Source organism: Melitaea cinxia, chromosome 26, assembly GCF_905220565.1.
Source record: "Melitaea cinxia chromosome 26, ilMelCinx1.1, whole genome shotgun sequence".
In the NCBI taxonomy this organism is placed as follows: Eukaryota; Metazoa; Arthropoda; class Insecta; order Lepidoptera; family Nymphalidae; genus Melitaea; species Melitaea cinxia.
Genome location: NC_059419.1, coordinates 6,493,394 through 6,517,258, shown reverse-complemented (window position 1 = coordinate 6,517,258; position 23,865 = coordinate 6,493,394). Strand labels below are relative to the sequence as shown.

The 23,865-nt window shown below is 32.1% G+C and overlaps 1 long non-coding RNA gene across 1 annotated transcript; it reads right to left on the bottom strand.

Annotated features, from left to right (window-relative positions):
- Positions 1–3,765: 3,765 nt before the first annotated feature.
- LOC123666623 lies at positions 3,766–22,373 on the bottom strand. Its single transcript, XR_006745295.1, has 3 exons — positions 22,363–22,373; positions 21,240–21,242; positions 3,766–3,912 (listed from the first exon to the last, which is right to left on the bottom strand). It is a non-coding gene; the product is annotated as an uncharacterized LOC123666623 (long non-coding RNA).
- Between the last annotated feature and the right edge of the window lie 1,492 nt (positions 22,374–23,865).

The window sequence follows — 23,865 nt, the reverse complement described above, 5'->3', positions numbered from 1 at the left end:
CACAAGGACTGCTGAAGAAACACTAAAAACGTATAAAAAATTGGTTGATGACATTCACAACATCACAAGCTACGGCCTGTTGTTATGACTACTATTAAACTATTACGACAAAATTGTCTTTTCTTTTGTAGCAGTATTATAAAATAATTGCACTTCGACAATAAAACAAATAAAAAAAAAAACGGATAATTAAATTACCAAAAAATATTTAGTTGTTGTACAAAAAATGGATTACTGAGTTGCTATTCTATTTAAAATGTAAGAACGTATGATATAATTTGCTAAGCAAAGACATTTTAATCATGACGTTCCACTCCAGATTAGTGAATGTCATTTTTTCTTTATTGCTCCAGAGACGTGAGATCTTTCTTACGCCAATTTTTTTTCTGGTGACGTTATGAATTTTAAGCAAAAATTAAAAAAAAATTGTATATTCTGTGTTGCTCAATTGATTAGCTATAACTGGGCTAGATCCTAGGATCGTTGATTTCAATCCACGTATTCTCTCCACTAGCCCATCTCGACTGTCAGGCAATAATAATTAGTTGCGGTAACCGCTGCGACAATCACTTGTTTAAATGTCATTCGCTAATTGAAACAAATTGCTGTACACGCGCCATTTGTCGATGATAGTGAAAGAATTTATATACAGTATTACCTTTTTAAACAAAACACGATTTCATAATCTATATTTTGTCCAATACTAGGCAATCTTTCTTTCTTTTAAAGCCTACAAATAAGATCATCATTAATACATCATATTTAATCAAAATAAGCAAATGAAGAAGTCTTCCTCCTAAATAATATTTATATTTACATAATTCAGAGCAAAACAAAATTTACTTTCTAAAAATGTATATATAATATTGTGCAAAGTATAACAATAAAAAATAAACAATTAATACAATATCCACGACCATTAGCACAACTTGGAGAAACAAAAACTTTTCGCCTGTTTGAAATTCAAAAAACGGATGCAAGGGGGGAACAAAATGGCCGTCCGAGGGAATAAATTTTAAACAAATCCTAACTCCTGTCACCGAACAAGCGAACGACAAAACAAAAGATTTATATAGCAACTTTTTAAACTTAGAATTAGTTCTTCTTTTGTTAATTTAAAACTAAGTTCCAGCGTTTTAAAGAAACCTTTTGACAATTAACACTGTTATTTATTTTAGAAATTGTTTTCACAATGCTCGAAGCATTTCTTTGTTGTAATATGAAGACCTACCTTTAAATTATAAGTCACGTTTTCAAACTTATTTCGTTTAGACAGATAGTAGGCTGTTAAAACTCAAACAATGACTTACAGATTCACTGAAATGTAAGGAACACTATACAGATTAAAAACCTTGAAAATCTCTGGTAATAAAAAAAAGCGTTTTCATTGCACGTAGATGAGTTTTATAGCTCTTAGATGGAGAGAATGCTGTAGCCGCAGGACCACCTTAAAAAAACCTAGAGAAACTTAAAATTTGTGCTACCAAGTAAGTCATCAGATAATTTAGGTGTAAGTTAGTTGTCTTAAATAATTAAAGTAAACTAAAGTAGCCTAGGCTAAGTTAGAATACAGGAGATGGCTTCTAAATAGCAATTACTGACTGAATAGACTAAAATAAATTAAATTCCGGGAAAAAAAATCAACAACTTGTTAAGTGTTAAGAACCAATATATGAACAATTTATCTATATCTATAATATATTATATAAGCGAATATATATATAAGCGAAAGGTCACTCATTCATCACGAAATCTCCAAAACTATAACACCTACAAACTCGAAATTTAACAAGAAGGCTCCTTATAGAACGTAGACATCCGCTAAGAACTGATTTCATAAAATTCGACCCCTAAGGGAGTAAAACGGGGGTTCTAAGTTTGTGTAAAAGTCCCATGTTTTTAAAGTAAGAGACTTGAAATTTAAAATGTATGCCTTATAGATGATGAGAAGATGTCCAAATAATGTATCTTTAGAAATCAACTCCCGTTTGGGGTTAAAACGGGGGATGGTAGGTTTACTCACTCATCACGAAATCTCCTAAAGTGTAAAAGCTATAAACTTGAAATTTGTCTGGTAGGTTTTTTATAGGGCGTAGACGTCCGATAAGAACGGATTTTACGAAACTCGACCCCTAAGGGAGTAAAACGAGGGTTGGAAGTATGTATGAAAGTCTTATATTTTTGAAGTAAGAGACTTGAAATTTAAAATTTATGCTCTATAGATGGTGAAAAGGTGTCCAAATTATTCATCGTAATCTATATATATAAAAGAGAAAGGTCACTAACTCACTCATCACGAGAACTCAAAAACCGCTGGATGGTCTATCCATCAAGGTTGGAAAAAGATGAAATTTGGCAGGGAGGTAGATTATAGTTAGCAGACATCCGCTAAGAACGGATTTTACGATATTCCACCGCTAAGGGGGTTTAATTGGGGTTGATGGTTTGTATGAAACATATTCAGCCTGAAAATAAAACTAAAAATGTGGTGTATAGAGAGGTTTTATAAAAATAACTATTAAATTATAGTAAATTGTGCCTTTTAAAAAGTTACTCAGTTTGATAAGCATTTAAAGTGACTGAAATAAAAAAATAATTTGCGTTAAACATCTTAATAGTAATGCATATCTTCATAACCACGCGGACGTCAGTTAGTGTATTTATTATAAAACAAAGTTCCCAAAAGTGTATGTGACGATTCGCTCAAAATCTACTGAACGAATTTTCATGCGGTTTCACCATTGGAGAGAGGGCTCCACCATTGGCAAGAGGAAGATTTACGGAACGGTTAAGCCGATTTTGATGAGAGTTTCACTGGAAGTTTGCCGAGAAAACTTTGTGACACACTAATTTCAACGTGGGCGAAGCCGCGAGCATAGCTAGTAATTGTATAAATGTAAATATGGCATGTGTGTTGTCCCTTTCGTACATATACAAACATCTCTTCTTGTTCATCATCGTTAAAAATTGTAGCATTAAGTCTATCTTTGGTGCAATAAAACTATGTATTTTGCAATAAAGTATAAAAATAAATAAGGACACGAGTTTGTTGACCGGAAGGACTATAGATTTGATAATGATTATTCCTTACAAATAATACCGTAAGCAAGGCTTCTCAACTTACCTATATATGTAAAAATGAATATTTGTATGTATTTCCTTTATAAAATCGTAAGCTATGAATTTGATCATGTCATGATCTTCAGCAAAGTGTTGCGCATGAGCCTACAAAGGTTTCTGAGTTGATACGACCAAAAAAAAAGTGTAGCAACGCTCGTAGGGTACAACTAGGTAACATATATAAAATACGCAATAACACACGACCACAACTTATTTTAAAATTACCTTTTCATTATACAATTACAAACAATATTCATATTGTTGTCATAATTATATAAAATTACGCTATACTTTAGAAATAAAATTACCCCTTTCCATTTGAAGATGCGTTCACTAAACCCAAGCGCAGACTTCAGACTTTTATCTCGAATAAGTTTTATACTTTGACGGTCTCTGTGAATACTTGATTCTACGGAACTTTCCGCAATTGTTGTTTTGAAACTCCATATGACACATTATATTCATTTCAAATCGGAGATTCAAAATAACAATTACGGTAAGTTCCGTAGAATCACAAGTATAAATACTTAGTCAGATGTCTTACTTTAGTCAGACGCAACAATTCTTAACAAAATATTATAACTATATTAAAAATTATAAGATTTTAATCTAAATGTTAGGACTTTGCAAAAAAACCAGCTTTGATTTCTTTAATATGCTCGTTTATTCTGTTTTTTATAACCGCAGCACACACAACAAGAAGACCACTAAAAACAACCATTGCGGCTCACCACAGAGTATTTTTGAGTTCGAACAATGTTGCCAATATCAAATATTTAATTGCACTTAACACTAAATACCGATACCAAAACCTATCGTACAGATATCTCTACTAATATTATAAAAAGGAAAGATTTGATTGTTTGTTTGTTTGCATTGAATGGGCTCCAAAACTACAGAACCGATTTGGAAAATTCTTTTACTATAGATAAGTTACACTGTCCGCGGGTGACATAGGCTATATTATATTTTGAAAAAAAATATGGGGAAAAATAATTTTATTTTCAAATTTTTGTTAAATACCTGTTTGAAGTCAAAGCAGGATGCTAGTCTTACATATACATGCCAAAAGAATATGCCTAAATTTAATGTATCGTTTCCCGCTTTATTTTTACATTGTTATTAGACCTTAACTATAATTAATAATATTTCCTCCACTTTATTTGCAAGCTTTATAATCTGCTGCAATAAATAAAATTCATAACACAAAATGGATTTTCAAATTGAATCATAAGCACCGGAGACTCGAAATAGTAATTAGAATTTACAAGCAATTAAATTTGCCTTTTTTTCTTTAAATAAAATACAGACAAAATAAAGTTGATAAATCAATTCTTAATAAAATAACACCAATTTGCAACCTTCAATAAAACAGGCATGATAACCAACATAAAGTACACAAAATATAACTCATAACTCTTAAATAATTATCCAATTTTCTCGAACATTACGTCTGAGTCTGGTGTCTGCGTTGCCATGTCAATATCATTTCGTCGACGTTTACATATTTCGACGTCATTATTCAGTTACTGAGGTCAGATGGCACTCGACTGCCAAGCCGGATATGAGTCAATTTAAAATGCACACTGGAAAAGGCAGATTGACAACCTTACAATGTTATTTCTGCCAACTTTTAATACTTTTAACATTTATAAACTGGAGTGATATATGAAAATGGAATAAAGTCTGGATATATCTGACTCGTTCGGAGATTTTATTTTTATATCGATGCTTATTACAATTTTCAGTAGTTCCATGATTACATTGCGTAATTTTAAGCTATTTTTTGTCGATAGTTGTTTATTGCGTTACTTATATCTAGTAAAATTCATGACATATTTGAAAACTTAGGATATATTATGTTATAAGTTATTTTTATTACTATAATTTTGGTAAACTTATCTGCTAAAAGACCAAATTTATTCTTAATTAAGTGATGAGTATTTAGCTTACAACACGGCTTAAAGATTGCTGTTTTAGAAAAAACTGAATCAAATAAATGGCGCAAAGATTCCTAACTTATCTCAAATTATATCTTAGTGCCATTTACATTCTTAAACCTTAAACCTTGGAATAGCAGCCAAAAGTTTCTAAAACATTTTAACTTATCTTCTTCTAATCTTCACTGGTGATAGCTTATATTTTTATTCGGGGAATAAAATGGTAATATAATTAGGAAAGTACTACATTATTTTTTATCACTATTCTACATAAAAAGGATTTGATGATTATTTGTTACGAATGGACACGACCACTAGGCTTAAGACAAATATGCGATTTGCGATCAATAAATAGATTATGATTATGTCGCTTGAAATATATACAGCGATCTCTTTCAGGCAACCTTTGAGCAGAGGACTAAATAAGAAGTGTGGGATGGGGCGCAAAAATGTTATGTAACATACACATGAACATGTTATACTCATATACGTACATATACACCACCTTCATATACATATACATACATATAGATATACCCATATACATGTAAATATACATACACATTCGAAAAATACAATTTTAATTCAGTAAAGTTCTGAAAAAACTTTGAGAAATGCCGTCGGAGACTAATCATATAAAGTGCTCCAATACTTCCAGACTGTTGTCTGCATTAATCTTCTATTATAAAGCACACGCGCCGTTCTGAGTCCGTGCCAAATGCTACGAGAACTCAAGGCCAAGAACTTCGACAGGACAGTAAAAATTTATCATGCATGAAGTTTTTCGACAACTTAACTTACACGCATGTATACCACCCTTCTACTATAGGTACTTCTAAGTATGTCGTTTTTAGGAAAAGTTGTCTTGACTCTTGTTAGGGAATGGGTTAAAATTTGTAAAAATGTAAAGGGTAAGTGTGGGTTAAAATCATATTATCGTGAGTAACTGATTGACAAACACAATAATAAATAAAAAATATGGTTTTGGTTTCTGTAGCGATCATAGTGACCTTTAAATAAAATTCTTCCAACATCGACCGAATCAGAATCAGATCTATCTGATACAGAATTATTGTAACAACCGCTCTGCTGTAGTGCGAGTAGACGCCTAAAACACCGACGGTTTTCGCGTTCGATTCCCGCTCGGAATGGATATTTATATTTGTGTGTTATAATCCGTGCCTTGGAGGGCACATTAAGCTGTCGGTTCCGGTTGTTATCATATACACTCGATAGTGATCGTTACTCTGAGTAGGGAATATATCTGCTAACCTACAATCTAATAATATAATAATAATAATATAAATTAATAATAAACATATACATAAATAAATAAATAAATACGCAAATAAGTAAAGATGAAAAATTTAACATTTTCCAGTTTCAATCTTCCTTTTATACATTAACTTGTTACCAAACTGATTAGTCAATTGATTTTGTCTTGTTTCCAAGCTTTATTTAGGAAGAAATAATAATAGTAATTGTTCATTCATCTCAACAATATTGCTGGTTGTCATTTCTATAAAAGTTTAAAAAGTCACCTAAGTCTTAGAAAGTTAAGATAATAATAATATTATAGTATCAAGATTATGTTATATTAATAATATCTGAATAATTCCATAATATCTGAATAATAATCCCATAATATCTGAAGTATTCTCTCATCCTATCTGTACCTACAACTATATCTACAATATCAACATCACGATTTCCTACCGAATCTTTAGTTGACCCACGTTCGCTAAATGTGGCAATGAATGAATGAATGAGGACATAGTGACGTCATCAATCGAGTTAAATGGCGAGGATCGTGTGTAGACAGTCGATAGAGTGTTACTTTAAATGTGCGGTCCCATTGCAAGCGAGATATGATCTCTGTACTGCTACTTTTTTGATATTTTCAAATAAGTCAATAATATTTAGTAGGAATTTATTCTTTTTCTTCGTTTAAAATCTATCATCTAAATATTTTTGTTTTGCTTGGTTTTGTAATTTAACACATTTCTAAAATACTTATAAAAATATGAGCAGTATGGTGAGACAAAACAAAATCTTTTTGCTAAATAATATGAGTAAGTCTTGAATAAAACTTTAGGGTTTGAAAGAAAACTAAGATGACTATGTGTGTAAATTACCTATCGCTAAAACGTCAAGTAAATATAATGAAGTCATAATATATGTAGAATAAGAATAAAAAAGTAGTAATTTAAATATAGATCAGAAATAATTAAACATAAAATTTGTATTGACTATTAAAATGTAATGAGAAACGATTAATGATAAGCAATTGTATAAGTGGATAAAATATACAGTCTGGTTAAGGCGTAATATTTAATTACATTACAATTATTCTAATATTAGCTAATATGTTTACTATGTGTTATGTTTACTGTGTGCTAATGTGTTACTACTAAACCAATTCCATTAATCAAAATTCTGTGATATTTTATAGTTTTAATAAGTAAATAAAAAACCACGCTACTTCTCTTCAATAACTAGGTCAGTTGAATATTTTAAATCCGAACACAGGATTCGATGCACACGCACGACATAAACAAAACACCCATACTTATAACAAACAACTGTAAACACATCCTACTAATATTATAAATACGAAACTTTGTGATGTATGTATTCATGTTTGTTACTCTTTCAATCAAAATTACCAGATCAATTTTAATGAAACTTGGTACGTAGATAGTTCGAGATCTAGAATAACACATAGGCTACTTTTTATCATGCTATTCCCACGGGATCGGAAATTACGCAGGTGAAACCACGGGGGACAGCTATCGTAATTAATGCATCAATAATAGTTAGTTCTATGTCCGCATAAGTTGTTAGAATTTAATTAGTAACATTATATATATATTCATGAAAAACACGTTTAGATCATTTTTCAAAAATAAATTAATAAACGCTTCACACTCAACAGCCCCCAGTAGGATTTTCTCCCGTGTCGGGGGTCCGGAAACACACACAATACACAAGCACAAACGCCCAGACCACGACAAACATAAAAATATCTGTCGTAAGCGGGGATCGAACCCGCGACCCCCAGCGCAACAGCCAGTAATGTGACCGCTGCGCCGACCAACGCGTCGTCAAATAAATTTGATCATTTTGTTATTTCTCGCTGTAACAGCGACCCTACACATTTATCGTACATATGTGCCACAAGCTATACGTGTTGAATATGAATACGAGAGCAATGAGCTAAAGAATTCAACGTGTGACCACACCCCCTACATAGATGCAATCTTTGGATGCTGGAGCTTACTTGGTATATAGATAGAAGTCTAGCTTTTTTTAAAGTGGAAGTACTTCACGTGCTACTAATCTGTATCCGTTGAAACTATGTGAATTGTGCATAATATTACGCCGCGTTGGCGCATCGGTCACAGCACTGGTTTGTGGCTGTTGCGCTGGCGGCTGCGGCTTCGATCTTGTGTACATACTAAGGTATATATTCACCAACCCGCATTAGAGCAGCGTGGTGGAATAAACTCTGATCCTTCTCCTACATGGGGAAAGAAGCCTATGTCTGGCTGGCAGAGGGATACTACAGGCTGAAGCGTAGCGTATATGATGGGTGAGAAAATAAGTTTTAACGTTAATTGATTTTTCAGTTCCATTGTATCAATTTATTCGTGCTTATCGATTAAATTCGTCAAAGGCTCAAACACCAAAGTCAAATAAAAACTATTATAAGTATGATAAGTAAAAGAAATAATAATTTTTATGATTTGTAAAATTTACACAGTCTATATTGTCCTTATTACAAGCAAAAAATATGATAATATTTTGAAATTTCTCGACATTGTTTATTTTATTTTTATTATTGTTTTTATTAAAGTCACAGCATCGACAATGTTATTTATTACTTATTTAAAATCCGCTCCATTAATACAGTCTTCCCTTGTAAATAATCTTATTACGCTATAACATAAAATATGTTCGTCGTAGGTTTGTAACATATATATAAAATATGTGTATATGTGTGGCTACGGCACTAAAGAATTTAGCCACCCCCTTTCTTCCCGTGGGTGTCGTAAGAGGCGACTAAGGGATAACAAGGTTCCACAACCACCTTGGAACTTAAAAAGCCGACCGATGGCGGGATAACCATCCAACTGCTGGCTTTGAAATACACAGGCCGAAGACGGGCAGCAGCGTCTTCGGTGCGACAAAGCCAGTACTGCGGTCACCAACCCGCTTGCCCAGCGTGGTGACTATGGGCAAAACACATGAGTTCACGTTATTTTTGGCGTAAACTTGTGGAGGCCTATGTCCAGCAGTGGACTGTATAGGCTGCCATGATGATATAAAAAAAATTAAAATACTAGTCCATTATAATATGAAATTAAATAAGTACATTTCCACTTTATTAAAACATTTTAAACATTTTTATACAGCTTAATTTTAAGAAATAATTAATGATCATTTACTTTAAACTTAAGAACTATTTTTTAATTATTAAAATAAAATAACATAACAAGAACATCCATTTTACACAACACAAAAAAATACAGAAGATTAATCATCTGAAACATTCGATGTTAAGCGAATACAACTCATCGAAGTGATGTATCACCATTCAACACGTAATTGCACAATCGGTTAAAAGTTCTCGACAATATAATCGTGAACGAATGAATGGAATCTTTTATGGAATGCCTTTTACAAAAATGTCCCTTTTTCTTAAAATCACATAAAGATACCATTACGACGAATCTCTCCCTTACAAAAGACCTTTTGTTGCCCATGCAATAGCGTTATTACTAATGGCGTATAAGGAAATTGGTTATCACTTAGGCAATTTGTAGCCAGTCTGGTCTGAAACATAAGTGCAGATGATTTTATAAAACTTTTTCGAGAGTTCGATAACTTATAATATTGAACTTAGTTATGGTAATTTAATACACTATGTATAATACTTATAAAACATATAAAAGCTTACACAAGTTCATGAATAATTAATAGGAACGCATTAAAATGTAATAATGTATACTAAAGGCAACATTTGAATGTTATATTTTTATAAACCTTCAACGAATGTTTGGAATTTGGAATTAAAAACAATATATCGACTAGCCTCTTGGCGTAACTTGTAATGATACTGCTATCTGGTTCAGGGGTTGTAGGTGTAATATATATTATAATTTATACGCGTATAAACAATATCAACCGGCTGTTACCTAAAATATAGCCATTAAGTTGCTTACCTCAGGAACAGATGACCTTTACATTTATATTTGTTTATAATATAACATTTATTGTTATGTATGTTTATTTACTTAAACAGTGTGTAAAACACATAGGTTACAAATTGCACACTTTACACGTATTTACTATATCATAACAAGATTTCATATTTGATCATAAATACTGAACTGTTTAATTATTTGCGATTTCAGTTCATACATTTAACAACGTTTGTAACATTACATTTAATTTTACACAGTCAAAATTGAGTATAATTAAAGTTTATTGTTTAAATGTAATCACAAAGATTAGCAGGTTCATAGCGTTATACATGTGTAAACACAATATAAACATACATCCAGCTATACCTACAGCTATACTAGAAGAGCGATGGGGTCTAATTTGCGTTAAATTTTTGAAAATTTAGTATTATTAGTGTAATGTGTACAGACTACAGGTGAATGAGGTCAATGAGGTAAATCAAACCTAATAAAAATCAGTCTAACCCTAAATTTATCAAGATATTTGTAAGCATATATGAAGTATGTATAGACGTCATATGGGCGTACGGAAGTCTAAGATGAATACAACAACAGCAATTTTGTAAGATGTAACCTAAATTAAAGAAAGTTTTTAGATCGTAAAGACAATTACATTGCTGAGTGTGCGGTGATTGGTTTTAATATTATTATGGTTGATTAAGAATTACAAGTTCATTAAATTCAGGTAAAAAATTCTAAAGAATGAACGCGAGTTTTACTCATTTAATAAAACAACTTTTTTGGATTTTATCGCGGTTTATTAACTTTTTTGATTCCCGACGTTTTGGATACTTTACAGCAACCGTGGTCATGGGAGGACTGAGGTGTCAGACGTCCGAAACGTCGAAACGTCGGAAATCAAAAAAGTTTATAAACGCGATAAAATCCGAAAAAGTTGTTTCATTTAAGTGAACGCGAGAATACGTAGCATGTATTGTTATTCATTTCATTGAAGAAAGGCATATTAAAAAATGTCTTGATCCAACATTTGAGCACCCCGACTGCCAAAGCATCTCAACTTTACCTCTTTTCCTGGTGCAACTTTGCAACAACTGCAACTTTTCTGTGAATACTAAAAATATTATTACAAAGAAATTACTTATCATATAAATGTAACAAAGGTTAAAAGTACTCTTAGGTTCAATTCACGTATTTTAAAACAATTTTCTTCCTGCTGACTTCACATATATCATCAATTTGACAACCTCCCAATACTCGTCAGAGACGACGGGGTCAAATTAAATTCAAATCAGGGAGACGACGCCGCCCTTATTATCTAAATAGAAATGATATTACCGTTTTACTGCGACCGGGAAATTATATCACAGTAATAAATATATATTCGAAATATAAATATTGCATTTTTATTTAATGTTTTTATAACTTGATTGTGGTTATGATCCTCAATCAACACAAATTCAAATGTAAATAAATGTAAAGATTTCAGTTCACTCTTGGTTCAGTTAACACACATGAGTTCACACCATTTTTGACGCGAACTTGTGGAGGCCTATGTCCAGCAGTGGACTGCGATAGGCTGAAATGATTAGTTAAAGCATTTATTTATTTATTATTTTTATTCATTTTATATGTTTTATTTATAAATAATTTACAATGTAACTTGATCAAAACCGATTTTGTTTTAATGTATGTAGTTTTTGAAATAAGATTATAATTTTAAAAGAACTTATTTCATCATTATAAACACGATATCAGAATTATAAGTATTTAATAATCTTTCACACTATTTTAAAGCAGTTTAATACTATCTTTTTAAATTAACAGTAGTAGGTACCTATTGCATTAAAAGTAAATTATTTGATCATTAATTTTATATAGGAAGTGATGCACCTCGACGGAACACTTAACATGTCCCGAATGCACTAACGGACGGTTGCTTAGAGGCCACGAGGGTTTAAAAAATTCACACAACTGTTTACAGATCTATAAAAGCATTCAACGATTATTCTGTCAAATATTTGTTTTAATAAGCAGTAATATTAAAAAATTAAGATTTTTTTTAAAGACATTAAAATATCTCGCTCGGTGGTTGAGATTCTAGAATAACGATAGAATATTTAGCTAAAAATGTTTTTGAAATTCAAATATTAACTGGAAAATTTTATTTATTTATTTATTTACCCTTTGCACACCAATACCAGGTTTTAACAGCATTACAAATGATGTATAAAAATATAATTTGCATTAGTTGCAACAGGCAGCCTTATCGCTAATACAGCGATCTCTTCCAGGCAACCTTTGGGCAAAGTACTAAATAAGAAGTGTGGGATGGGGCGCAAATTTTCTATTTATTTTTCTACTAACTTTTATGTATTCATATTTAAACTTGATTACACAATTATACATATTAAATAAAATCGGAGTGAAAGCCATATCCTTCTCTACTTGCCAAACTTAAGATGTGCAAGAAATATTCTTAGGTAGATAAATGTACAAAAAATTGAAATGCTAAAGAAAGCTAATAAATATAATTATACTCGAAAAAATCAGTGTCAACCAAATTAAAAGTAAAGCTAGTTTTTAACACCGAAATAATCTAAATATTTTTTTAAATCACTCCACCCAGGCTATAAATTTAAACTATAGAAATTGTTATTATTAAAAATAAAGGCTAGGATGGAGGTTTTAAGAATGAATCTCATATTCTTATCTTAATCAATACCATCGCAATCATTTGACAGTAAAAAGTCTTACATGAAAGTATACTTTCAGGAAAGGAAAGGAGAAATTAAACATCTAATTTTTTTTTTCATATTCGTCGTGGTTTACATGGAAGGTCGGACCTTAAGGTGGTAAAGGGGTACTGTCATGTCAAGTCTCTATAGACTTGACAATAGCGAAATATCTAAGGAATGAATTTAAACGAGAGGGCCTATACCAGTGTAAGCCATACCCAATCAGAACTGAGAACAACACACTGCTTTGAAAAGAGGAATACATTTAGATTAATTCTTTCGGACTAAATAGCCCTTACTACAAAAAAAAGCAGAAAGCTAAAAGCATTAAATATATATTTAAAAAAAAGCACATATTGTTCGATTCGTGATTCGCTTCAGTCCGTCGCAGTCCACTGCTGGACATATACCTCCCAAGCTCTTCAAGTCTTGGTTCTCCGCAATCCTCATCTACCCTCCCTCATCCATCCTCCTGATAAAAAAAAACGATAATATGTTGTTTGTTTCCCAAATAAAATAAAACAGTCAATATCTTAATACCAATTTTTAAAATGTATCAAATTGTCAAACTAAACTATTTCCATGTGAAATATTAACTTCGATGTTTATTGTATAGAACAAAAACCATGGCATTTTAAAAGGGGCGAGTCGGTCTGGGCGGTTGTTTTTATCTTGACCACATTTCGCGAATAACTCCAAACCCTGATCTCGTCATCCCGTGTACCAAATGTTTTATAAATTAAGGCTTTATCTTAGATATTTTTTTATCTATAATTTTTTTTATAGTATTGACTTTTATATTTTAATCTTTTCTGTGTATGAAAAATAAAAATAGCTTCAGTTACGCTTTTTTATCACACGGTATGTTTAATTCAATAAAAAAAGACATTAGAAAATCTGTCGCTAGTTTAAGCAAATATCTCACTAAAATAATCAAATATAAACGTCCTTTTTTTATAATCGGTTAATAACTTCTTTGATGAATTTTAAGTTTAACCCATTGAAGCATCAAATATTAATGTAATTATAATTAAATTATAATATACAATTGATAAGAATATTAACTCCCCCTTTTCCAAGTTGTTCAGGATAATGTCAACCAAGATCACACTTCAAATAAGCCGAAACAACTTCGATGAGGAAGCTGACAGGAGGATATGGTTAGGCTGGACAGCGTTTGGCAGGCTTCTACGAGTCTTCACTGTGAAGATTCCGCTATTCTTGAAGACAAAAGTCTTCGAGCTATGCATCCTGCGTATTTTAGCATACTGTACCGAAGCATGAATACTGCTGAAGGGACTAGTCCTCAAGTTTAAAGTCGCTCATTGTGCATTGGAACGGGCTATGCTTGGGGTCTCACTCAAACATAGGATCGGAAATGAGACTATCCGCGAGAGAATGAAAGTAACTGACATAGCCCACAAAATTAGCAAGTTTAAGTGGCAGCGTGCTGGTCACCTGTTTCGCAGGACCATTGACCGCTGGAGCAGGCGTTTCTTGAAGTGGAGACCATGTTTTGGCAAATGCAGTGTGGGACGTCCTCCGGCCCACTGGACCAATGATCTACGTAAGATTGCCGGTGGAGGCTGGATGATAATTTTGGAAAACTGGGATGTTAGGCCTCTTTCTCCATGTAGAAGAAGGATCAGAGCTTAATCCACCATGCTGTTTCAATGCGGTTTGGCAGATGGAGAATAATTACTTTTATCATTCTATTTTATCGTTTTTTAAAAGCTATAATGTATAATAATTTAAGATTAAAGCTTATTACAAATCGTAAAGGCAATTATAATAAAAAATGCACGATCTTACGAAAATTGACAACTGATCAATCATTATGAACAAAACTTTTGTTCATAATAGTACAACAAATTACTGATCTCCATTACAAAATATTTTTGTCAAACATCACAACGTTTTGTCCTTTCCACGGAAACAATCTAACGAAAAAAAAAAGTAAGAGACGTCGCGTTTCTCAAACATGCATACCAAATTTACTGCCAATAAAAACACGTATCTCGCGAATCCGAATAAAAGGATAGTGAATAGAAATTCGTTATGTGAATTTTAAGTCGAACGATTTGAGAATACTCTCTTGACGGATTATCGAGTCAGATAAATTTAGTTTTTAAAACTTGTGCATAAATGAATGATGTACATATTATTAATGAATAATCAAGACGCATTATAAATCAATACAATATTTTTTTATTGATTTTATAATGCGTCTCTCTGGGTCGTCTGAGGGCGTGTAGAAAACACACAACCTGACAACTGACTGAGATGACAACAAACGGCTCAGCAATGTATGACTGTTACGCTAGTTTGTATGAACCATATACACGTCTATTACAGTCTGGACGTTTATGTATGTCTTGTATTTTTGAACCACTTACTCTTTATAGGTATGTGGTTTTAATATGAAATCATTTTAAATCATATAACATATAAGAATATTCTAGTAAATCCGAAGTATACATTTAAAACTAAATTTTAATTTAGCTTAGCGCGTACTATGAACAAAATATTTCTTGATTTAGTCTTCGAATATACTATCGAAGGCAAAACCCGTATAATGCTATTAATTAGGAGACGCTGTCTTACGATCGATTAGTTGCTACATATATTTTAGAATTTCACCTGACATTTTCCTTCGTTGTTTTTTAATATCTTTGAAAATTATGATTAAAATTCATTTACGGAGTTGGATGTTGTCGTAAATTGTGTTATCCTATTATTGAGAGTCGCGCGTAGCCGATCGGTAATGTTGATCGCTCGCGAATCAAGTTACTGCAGATACGGCAATTATTGTGCAATCAGACGCTATAATTTGTAACTGTTCTATAAATATGTTTTCTTTTAAAGAACATAATAACATATAAATTGCTTACACATTTGTACATTCAAATAAATGTAGATATATAATCTCCATTTGAATGTTCAAAGGAGACACAGAGTTTTTGAGTAAAAGGAATACCACTAAAAAACTAGGATAAAAGAAGGGATATGTTTGTTTTCACCTCTCGTTCATCGATGATAATACATATAAGGATATACAATCATAGCAGAGGGAAATAAATATCAAAATCAAGATTTATTTTAATTTACCATTACTGCTTAATTATACTAAATTGATTTGGCATGAAAAAGTTATGCTTAAAGTTATTCTTATAAAATCCTTTTAAAAAGTATTATAAACCTGTTTTTTGGATAAGAAGTATTTGCTCATTTCTTTTGTATAATGAGTTAATAATAAATTAATTTCAAAGTAATAGTAAGTAAGAATACAAAAAATACCACATCCAAGGGTCTTAATCTCTGTCATAGAAAGCACTTCAGCCGCGGTTACGTTCCGATTCGTCACATTCACATTATTTATTACATCCTACGACGTAAATAATATACCTTCAGATTGCCTACAAAACAACTTCAATTGTTATAAATTTTCCTATCATTATTTATCAGCTAGCGACGTTTCTTTGTATAATTGATTTTTTGTTAATAATGCAACTGGTTTTTTAATGCCACCAGCATGCCATGCGGTGGTAAACAAGTGTATCGTTCGCCTAATGTAAATCGATTACCTTAGTCTATGTAGGTCTACAACACCACGAACATCGTAAGTACGCTGCTGACCCTATTCCCTAACTTCGTCAGGAGCGTTGGCTATCATTCTCAGTACGTAAACAGAACATTATTGAGAGCTACTTTACTGTGATCACAGTGGTAAAACCTAATTATGGTTTAGCCATAACTGTTGTGTATGTATCGGTATCCAACGGAAGTAATCCATATATTCATTCCAGTCCTTTATCGCTATACGTGTGGTTCTAAACCGCATTTGCGGTGTCTTTGATAATGCAATTTTTCATAAAACGTCAAATATCATTACTTCTTTATTGGCATTTACTATAAGAAAATATAGATGCTCAAATGATATTTAGTGATTTTAATTCTTAGGTTTTTATAACATTCCAACGATAGGACAAAATAATACAATAGCCTCTAATAATTGGTCAGTATTAAAATCCATCCAAGATTATTTTGTACTGGACATTGGACAATGTATAACAAGTGATCGAGATATTCGTTAAAAATCTTCCTAAATCATACGTTATAAACGTAATGATTCAATGATGGAATAAAAAAAAATACGATTGCTCCCAAGAGTTTATTTTTAAAACTTAAATGATTTTTCATTACTAATAACATAATTGTTTTTTACAAGTACGATCTCAAAACAAAACCTGAATTTAATCAACCAGAAATAGAAACTAAATCCCATACCACATCACCAGGAGATCAAAAAATATCTATCATATCAAAAACATATGCAAATACATCACCGATTTGGGCAGCCTAATTCAAAATGGGCACCATGTCTCCGAGAGCATAGCTGGCGAGATTTAACGAATACCGGAGTCAAACTTTGACGGTACCCAAAAAAGTTGTCGCAATTAAAAGAAGTTCTGTTCCCTCGATGTATATTCATGGAACATCCTTTTGCAAACAAAAATGAAACTGGTCTGTCGACTCCCGCCGAGCTGGATCGACTCGCGTGCGACATTACCAATAAATAAAATTAAATAATAAAAAGAAAATAATTAGTTTTTTAAAACTCCTCGCTTTATGTTGCCACAACACGGCATGCTGTTGTGGTGTTAAATTGCAGTTTTCTTTTAATTTAATAGCCTATTGACATGAAGTCTTTTCGGCATAAAATCTCGATTAAATAAGGTGAGCTTGTGATTAATTATATAGGAGGATACTAATTAAATATCGCTCCGGTGGACTTAACGGACGCTGCGAGCCTTTCTCCTTAATTGACGCTTCGGTTTTCATCGAGTTTAGCATTTCCATATTGCATACGTTTGATGTCATGTCTGATGCACTATCATTATCATCATTACAGCCTATACAGTCCACTGCTGGACATAGGCCTCCATAAGTTTACGTCAAAAATAACGTGAACTTATGTGTTTTGCCCATAGTCACCACGCTGGGCAGGCGGGTTGGTGACCGCAGGGCTGACTTTCTCGCACCGAAGACGCTGCTGCCCGTCTTCGGCCTGTGTATTTTAAAGCCAGCAGTTGGATGGTTATCCCGCCATCGGTCGGCTTTTTAAGTTCCAAGGTGGTAGCGGAACTGTGTTATCCCTTAGTCGCCTCTTACGACACCCACTTGACTTGACTTGATGCACTAAGGATCAAATAATTTCGAAATGAGATTGGTGATTATTAATTTTGCCAAATAGTTTTTTTTATTTTTATAGGAAACTAATGCTTTACTATGTGTATAGACTATTGCATTGCGGCAAATACACTTGTTTGATCTGGTGGTGCGGTTAAGACTTACGCTGTTTTCCGCGACAGAGAGATGGGTTATAATAATAATAATAATAATAATAATATTCTTTATTGCACACCATTAAAAGATACAAACAAAAGTAGTATAATTAGAGGAAGATGTACAATGGCGGTCTTATCGCTAAAAGAGCGATTTCTTCCAGACAACCTTTGGATATAGGACAACGCATAGAAAAGCGGTTAGGAAGTGCACAAATAATTGTTATAGAAATTAGAATACATTACAATAGTATATAAATTTACACTTACATACATTCACATATACACATATACTCATATATATAAATATAAACAATTCATACATATTTATGTCATCCAAAGGTGAAAAGACTATCATGGCGAATTTAGCGACAAATAGTGAAACTTAAGATACTTTTTGAAGTTAAAGACTGATTGAGCTTGTCTCTTGTCTTGTTGAGAGAGGAAGAAAATTCTAGAGCTTAACAGTTGTTACGTTATGTTGTTATATTAATATTATGTGTTTTTGAAGTAAAACTTCTTTACGCATGCTTGACTTGGGGAGTAAGCTGGTGAATGCAGGACAAGAATGTTACGAAAAGTGTGATCGGGTGAGGCGAACGGAAGTTGAGAGGAGATATAAGTTAGATATAGCTAAAAAAGTTTTACTTCGTCGTGTGGTCTAAAGCACATACGTTTGTTTTCTTTATTTCATTATATCAGACTTTCATATTCATTGTATTTATACAATGAATATAAAATTACCATTTTAAGTAGCAAGAGAAAACTTCTAAGGGTTTTATAATGCTTTTATAAATTTGTATAAAAAAAAACATTATAAGATATAAGTTTATAAACTATGAATTTTTGTAAGTCAGTTGTTGTCTTAAAATTTTAATGCCTGTGGCAAATGTAAAAGTCCACTTTTTAGAATAGTGAAAAATGCGTAATTATTATCTATTAAAACAGGTCAATAGATAAAGTCACAACAAACTCAACAAATATATCAAATTAAAATAACCATTTTGATCGTAACTGCCAATGAGTAAAACAACTTTATTCGATCCATTCATTTTCAAATTTAAAACTTTTAAATTCATTTCAATAAAGATAATAACAAAATTTTTATATTAAAATAATTGTATTAATATTCCCTTGATTTCACTGACGTAAAACATGCAATACTATACCTACACACACACACATACACATATTTTTTTTATTTTCTACCTTAATACCAATAGTATGTAATGCAACAAACAAAAAACTACAATCTACTCACTAGTGATAGTCCGTCTAAACTTTCCTTCTCTAATTAGCCCCATTACAAAGGCACTAGCACACCGTATCATAACGCAATTAATAGGTAATAATAGATCGTGGCGCTCTTAATGAGTCTCTACTATCGGAATGAAAATCGAATCCTACGTAACTCGTACCTGGTGTTTTGAAACGGAAGCACTATTTCTATCCCTTTCTTTTATATTGGAAACGTTGTAAGTTAAACAAGGACAACGATATGTCCATATTGAGGGTAGATGTTTGCTTGAATTGCACCTCCGTTAGTTATGAGAAGACATGTTTATGATCAAATGAGTATAAATTAACTAATAGATTAGGATTCTTTGCAAACCTTGCCTTAATGCTTAATCAAATCTATACTAATATTGTAAAACTAAAGAGTTTGTTTGTTTGTTGATGTAAACGCGAATTGAAAAATACCGAGGGATGCCTTAGACCAGCCATACTCAACCTTTTTTTATAGGGGCTACAAACACGTTTCAGTTATGGTGTCGCAAGCCGCAAGCAAAAATTATTTAGGTTTTAATTAAAACCTAATTCCAAGTTAACAATATAGTTACTATATTAATGAAAAAAATAAGTTTTTCAAAGATATAAGGTAAAGGTACGCTCGGGCCGCAGGTTGAGTATAGCGGCCTCAGACTATATAATATTTTTGTACGTTTTTTCCCTGACGCTGGTGAAAACGCGGGACATAGAACAAGAATTAATAAACGCTTTACACTCAACGGATCCCCCAGTAGGATTTTCTCCTATGTTGGGGGTCTGGAAACACAGACAATACACAAACACAACGCCCAGACCACGACTTATATATATATGGTCGATATAAATGTCTGTCGTGAGCGGGAATCTAACCTGCGATTACCGCTGCGCCAACTTGTCGTCAAACTACAACACCGGAAGCATTACAAGCGCGTTGCTTACCCTATCCCTAATCCTAGGAGCATTTATTTTCCGAAATTTTCCAATTTCCAGTAGAATTTCCTTTATTTTTATTCCCGTAAGTATAAGAAAAAAGCCTAATCGGCTCAGCCGTTTTCGAGTACTACAGTTAGTGGTTAACTTTTATTTATTGACAAAAAGTAACTTCTATTTTAAAACAGGAGTAAATCCTGTAACATAATATAGTATGTACTTAGTTAATGAGTATTTGTTATCAACGAGTATCGCATCCTGTTTGCTCCTGTTCATTTACAAGTCTTACTCCACAATCTCTATTAATTTATTGAAAATTAGCTGTGTCCTGTGGTATACGCGTAAATTTGAAGAAAACTTAGCCTAGAGCCTTCTTCGGTAAATGGGCGACACAAAATTTTTTTTTAATTCGAACCACTAGATCCTGAGATTAGCGTGTTGAAACAAACAAACTTTTCAGCTTTATAATATTAGTATAGATCTTGGTTTTCCCCTAGTTATAGATTCCAGTTTTTCCCAACAACAGATTATGTTTGGCAAGAAATCTAGGAGTATATAATAATAAATATAATAAATAAATATTTACACAAACCGTTTGTGTAACACGGTCGTCTGGTCCTAAAGTAAGCAAGTTAATGCTTGTGTTATAGGTAACTGCCGACTGGTATATAGTTACTTTTTTTTTCGATAAACATACTTATAAATAATACATATATTAATATATAAATAAATATTTATATTACACCCAGACTCGGGGTGGGAATCGAACCCACAACCCTCGGAGCAGAAAGCAGGATCACTACAAACTGCGCTAATGGGCTAGTGAAAATATATTACGATATAAAAAATATATCAAAGTATATTACGATATAAAAGTGTGTGTACTTATGTACGCACGTAAGAAGTTATACTTCATTGGCTAGCTAACTTTAAGTTGCTAACTTCTTCTTCGTTGACTAGCTAACTTCAGGGTGTCGATTTTTTGTGACGGCGTGCGCGCGCATTGTAAAGATTTACTCTCATCATTTTTCCCTAACACGCCAAAAGAAGTATAACTTCAAAAAAAATAGCTCAGCTAGTCCCGCCTTTTTTGAATTTGGCTCTAAACCTATAACACGCCATACGCCTTTCTCTCAGCAGGCACACAGGAGCAGGGCTTCCGGAGGCACACAGAAGAACCGTCTAAGTAACAAACGTCCAAACATCAACAGATATACATATATGTCCAATACAAAAGTTTATCTCGAAAGCTAAATCTAGGGCAATAGCCAATTGTTATGACCACTCCACTAAGTCACCACTTTACTTGTAATTTACTTCAAACAAAAATTTCATTTAGCGGAAAAAACCAGCTGTTAAATCGTTTGGATAAAATTTAAAGCTTGCTGCCTCTACATATTAATATAACTAGCATACTGTAAGCAAACAATTCTAAAATTTGTCAAAAAATATGGATTTAGTTATTTGTTATTGTAGATTAAGTTATCTATTAGCATTTTTGGCTTACGAAATATTTTTCTTCCATGTAAAGCACGGACATTCTGCTAAATTTATAACCCAATTAAAAGTTACATCATAATTATCACGATACGAGCAATTTGGCCTTTTTCCTCTAATTTTTAAAACTTTATTTCGAAAAGTACAATTGGCTAACAGAAAAATGCCACTTCCATATCATTTCTATAGTAAATCTGTCTATCAATTACATGTTTAAAAAAATTACTAGATCGATTATTTTATCAACATCTTTTGAACCCTGGAGATAGACACAATAAATATAATACAATAAGACATAATAAATATAATAGCACAGGACCGAATAAGTAGTCTATAAGATAAAGTGGAAGCACACAGCTGAAAGTGAGCTATAGCTTAAATATAGATTAAAAGGACACTTACGATAAATTAAAATTAATCCCTGTACGCATACAAAGTGTTGTATAAAAACAGGAGTACGAAATATCAATTGGGTCGGTTTATATACAGAGCGGTGTAAAACATCGTACTCGCGTGTGCCCTAGCCTTATGTGAGCCTGACACGCGAGGTGTGCTCGCGTGGAAAAGTTATTACTATGTAATTTATGTTATTTGTCTAATTACATGATACTTGCTAGGTATCGCGGTTTTTCTTCAGAAATTATTAGAACATTTTTTTCGTTATGAAGTCATTCGTATTTAGAACTGCCAGCTAAACTATTTTTCATTTTAAATACTTTAGCATTTTCAGCAATACTGGATAGCAAACATTCACCCATGTATCCATTTACATACATTTAAAACCGGTTTTTTTTTTCATAAAGTTTATGTTATTGGTAGCGGTTGTATTCGCATTCATTAGATTTTTCCATTAGATAATAGAATGATTTGCATTTTTAGGCTCTCGAAAAAATAGCAAATTTCTCAAAAAAATATTGCAATTCTGATAGTTACTAATTTGAAGATATGTTAATGGAAATTAAAGTAGACGCTGAAATTTTAAACATAATTATATAATTTTAATTTTAATATCTTTGTTTTCGTTCAAATCGCTTTTTTAACAATAAGGCCGCCACCTTTAAGACATTTTTATATTTTTATATCCTACATTTTATTTTAAAATACATAAGGTTCCATTTACAAAAAAGTCTAAATAAATAAAATATATCAAAGCTCTCTTAATATTTATTTAAAATTATTCGAGTCGATATCGTAATGAAAACATTTTGTATTAAAAGTTTTAACGCTTTTACCACCGACAGTACAGTGAACCCTTTTTATATTATTTCCAAAGGCAGCACCTCGAATGATCGAATGTTCCGAATTCATGTTGTACACAAACTTATCCGATTTAGAATTGTTGTAATTTGTTAACGATTCTGGAACACTTATAGCTTGTATCGGCTCCGTAATCGTCACGTGAAATATGAATTTTATTTTACGTTAAAATATTACCACGATTAATAATTACTAATTTGGATATTTGTAACATTTTAATTAACTTATTTATCTTTTATTTTATTGTTAATTTTACTCTACTTTTTTTAATTTCGCCTAGTAAGGTAATTAGGTTATTGGTAGGATGAGGAGTTTTTTGAGACTAGATTTATTCGCTATTTGAATAGGTACGCATTTTATAGGCTATTTTAAATTGTAGTGTTATTTTTTGGAGAAAAAAATATTATTTTTAGTGCGGCATTCGAAGATTAGTTTAACTGTTGTAGCACAATTTCATTAGTAATAAAAAATACCTTATCTATTTAGCGAACGACTGAGAGCGCATTAATAATTATATAATAATTGTATTAATCAATGAAAATATCCAATTTAAAACGAGGAACAG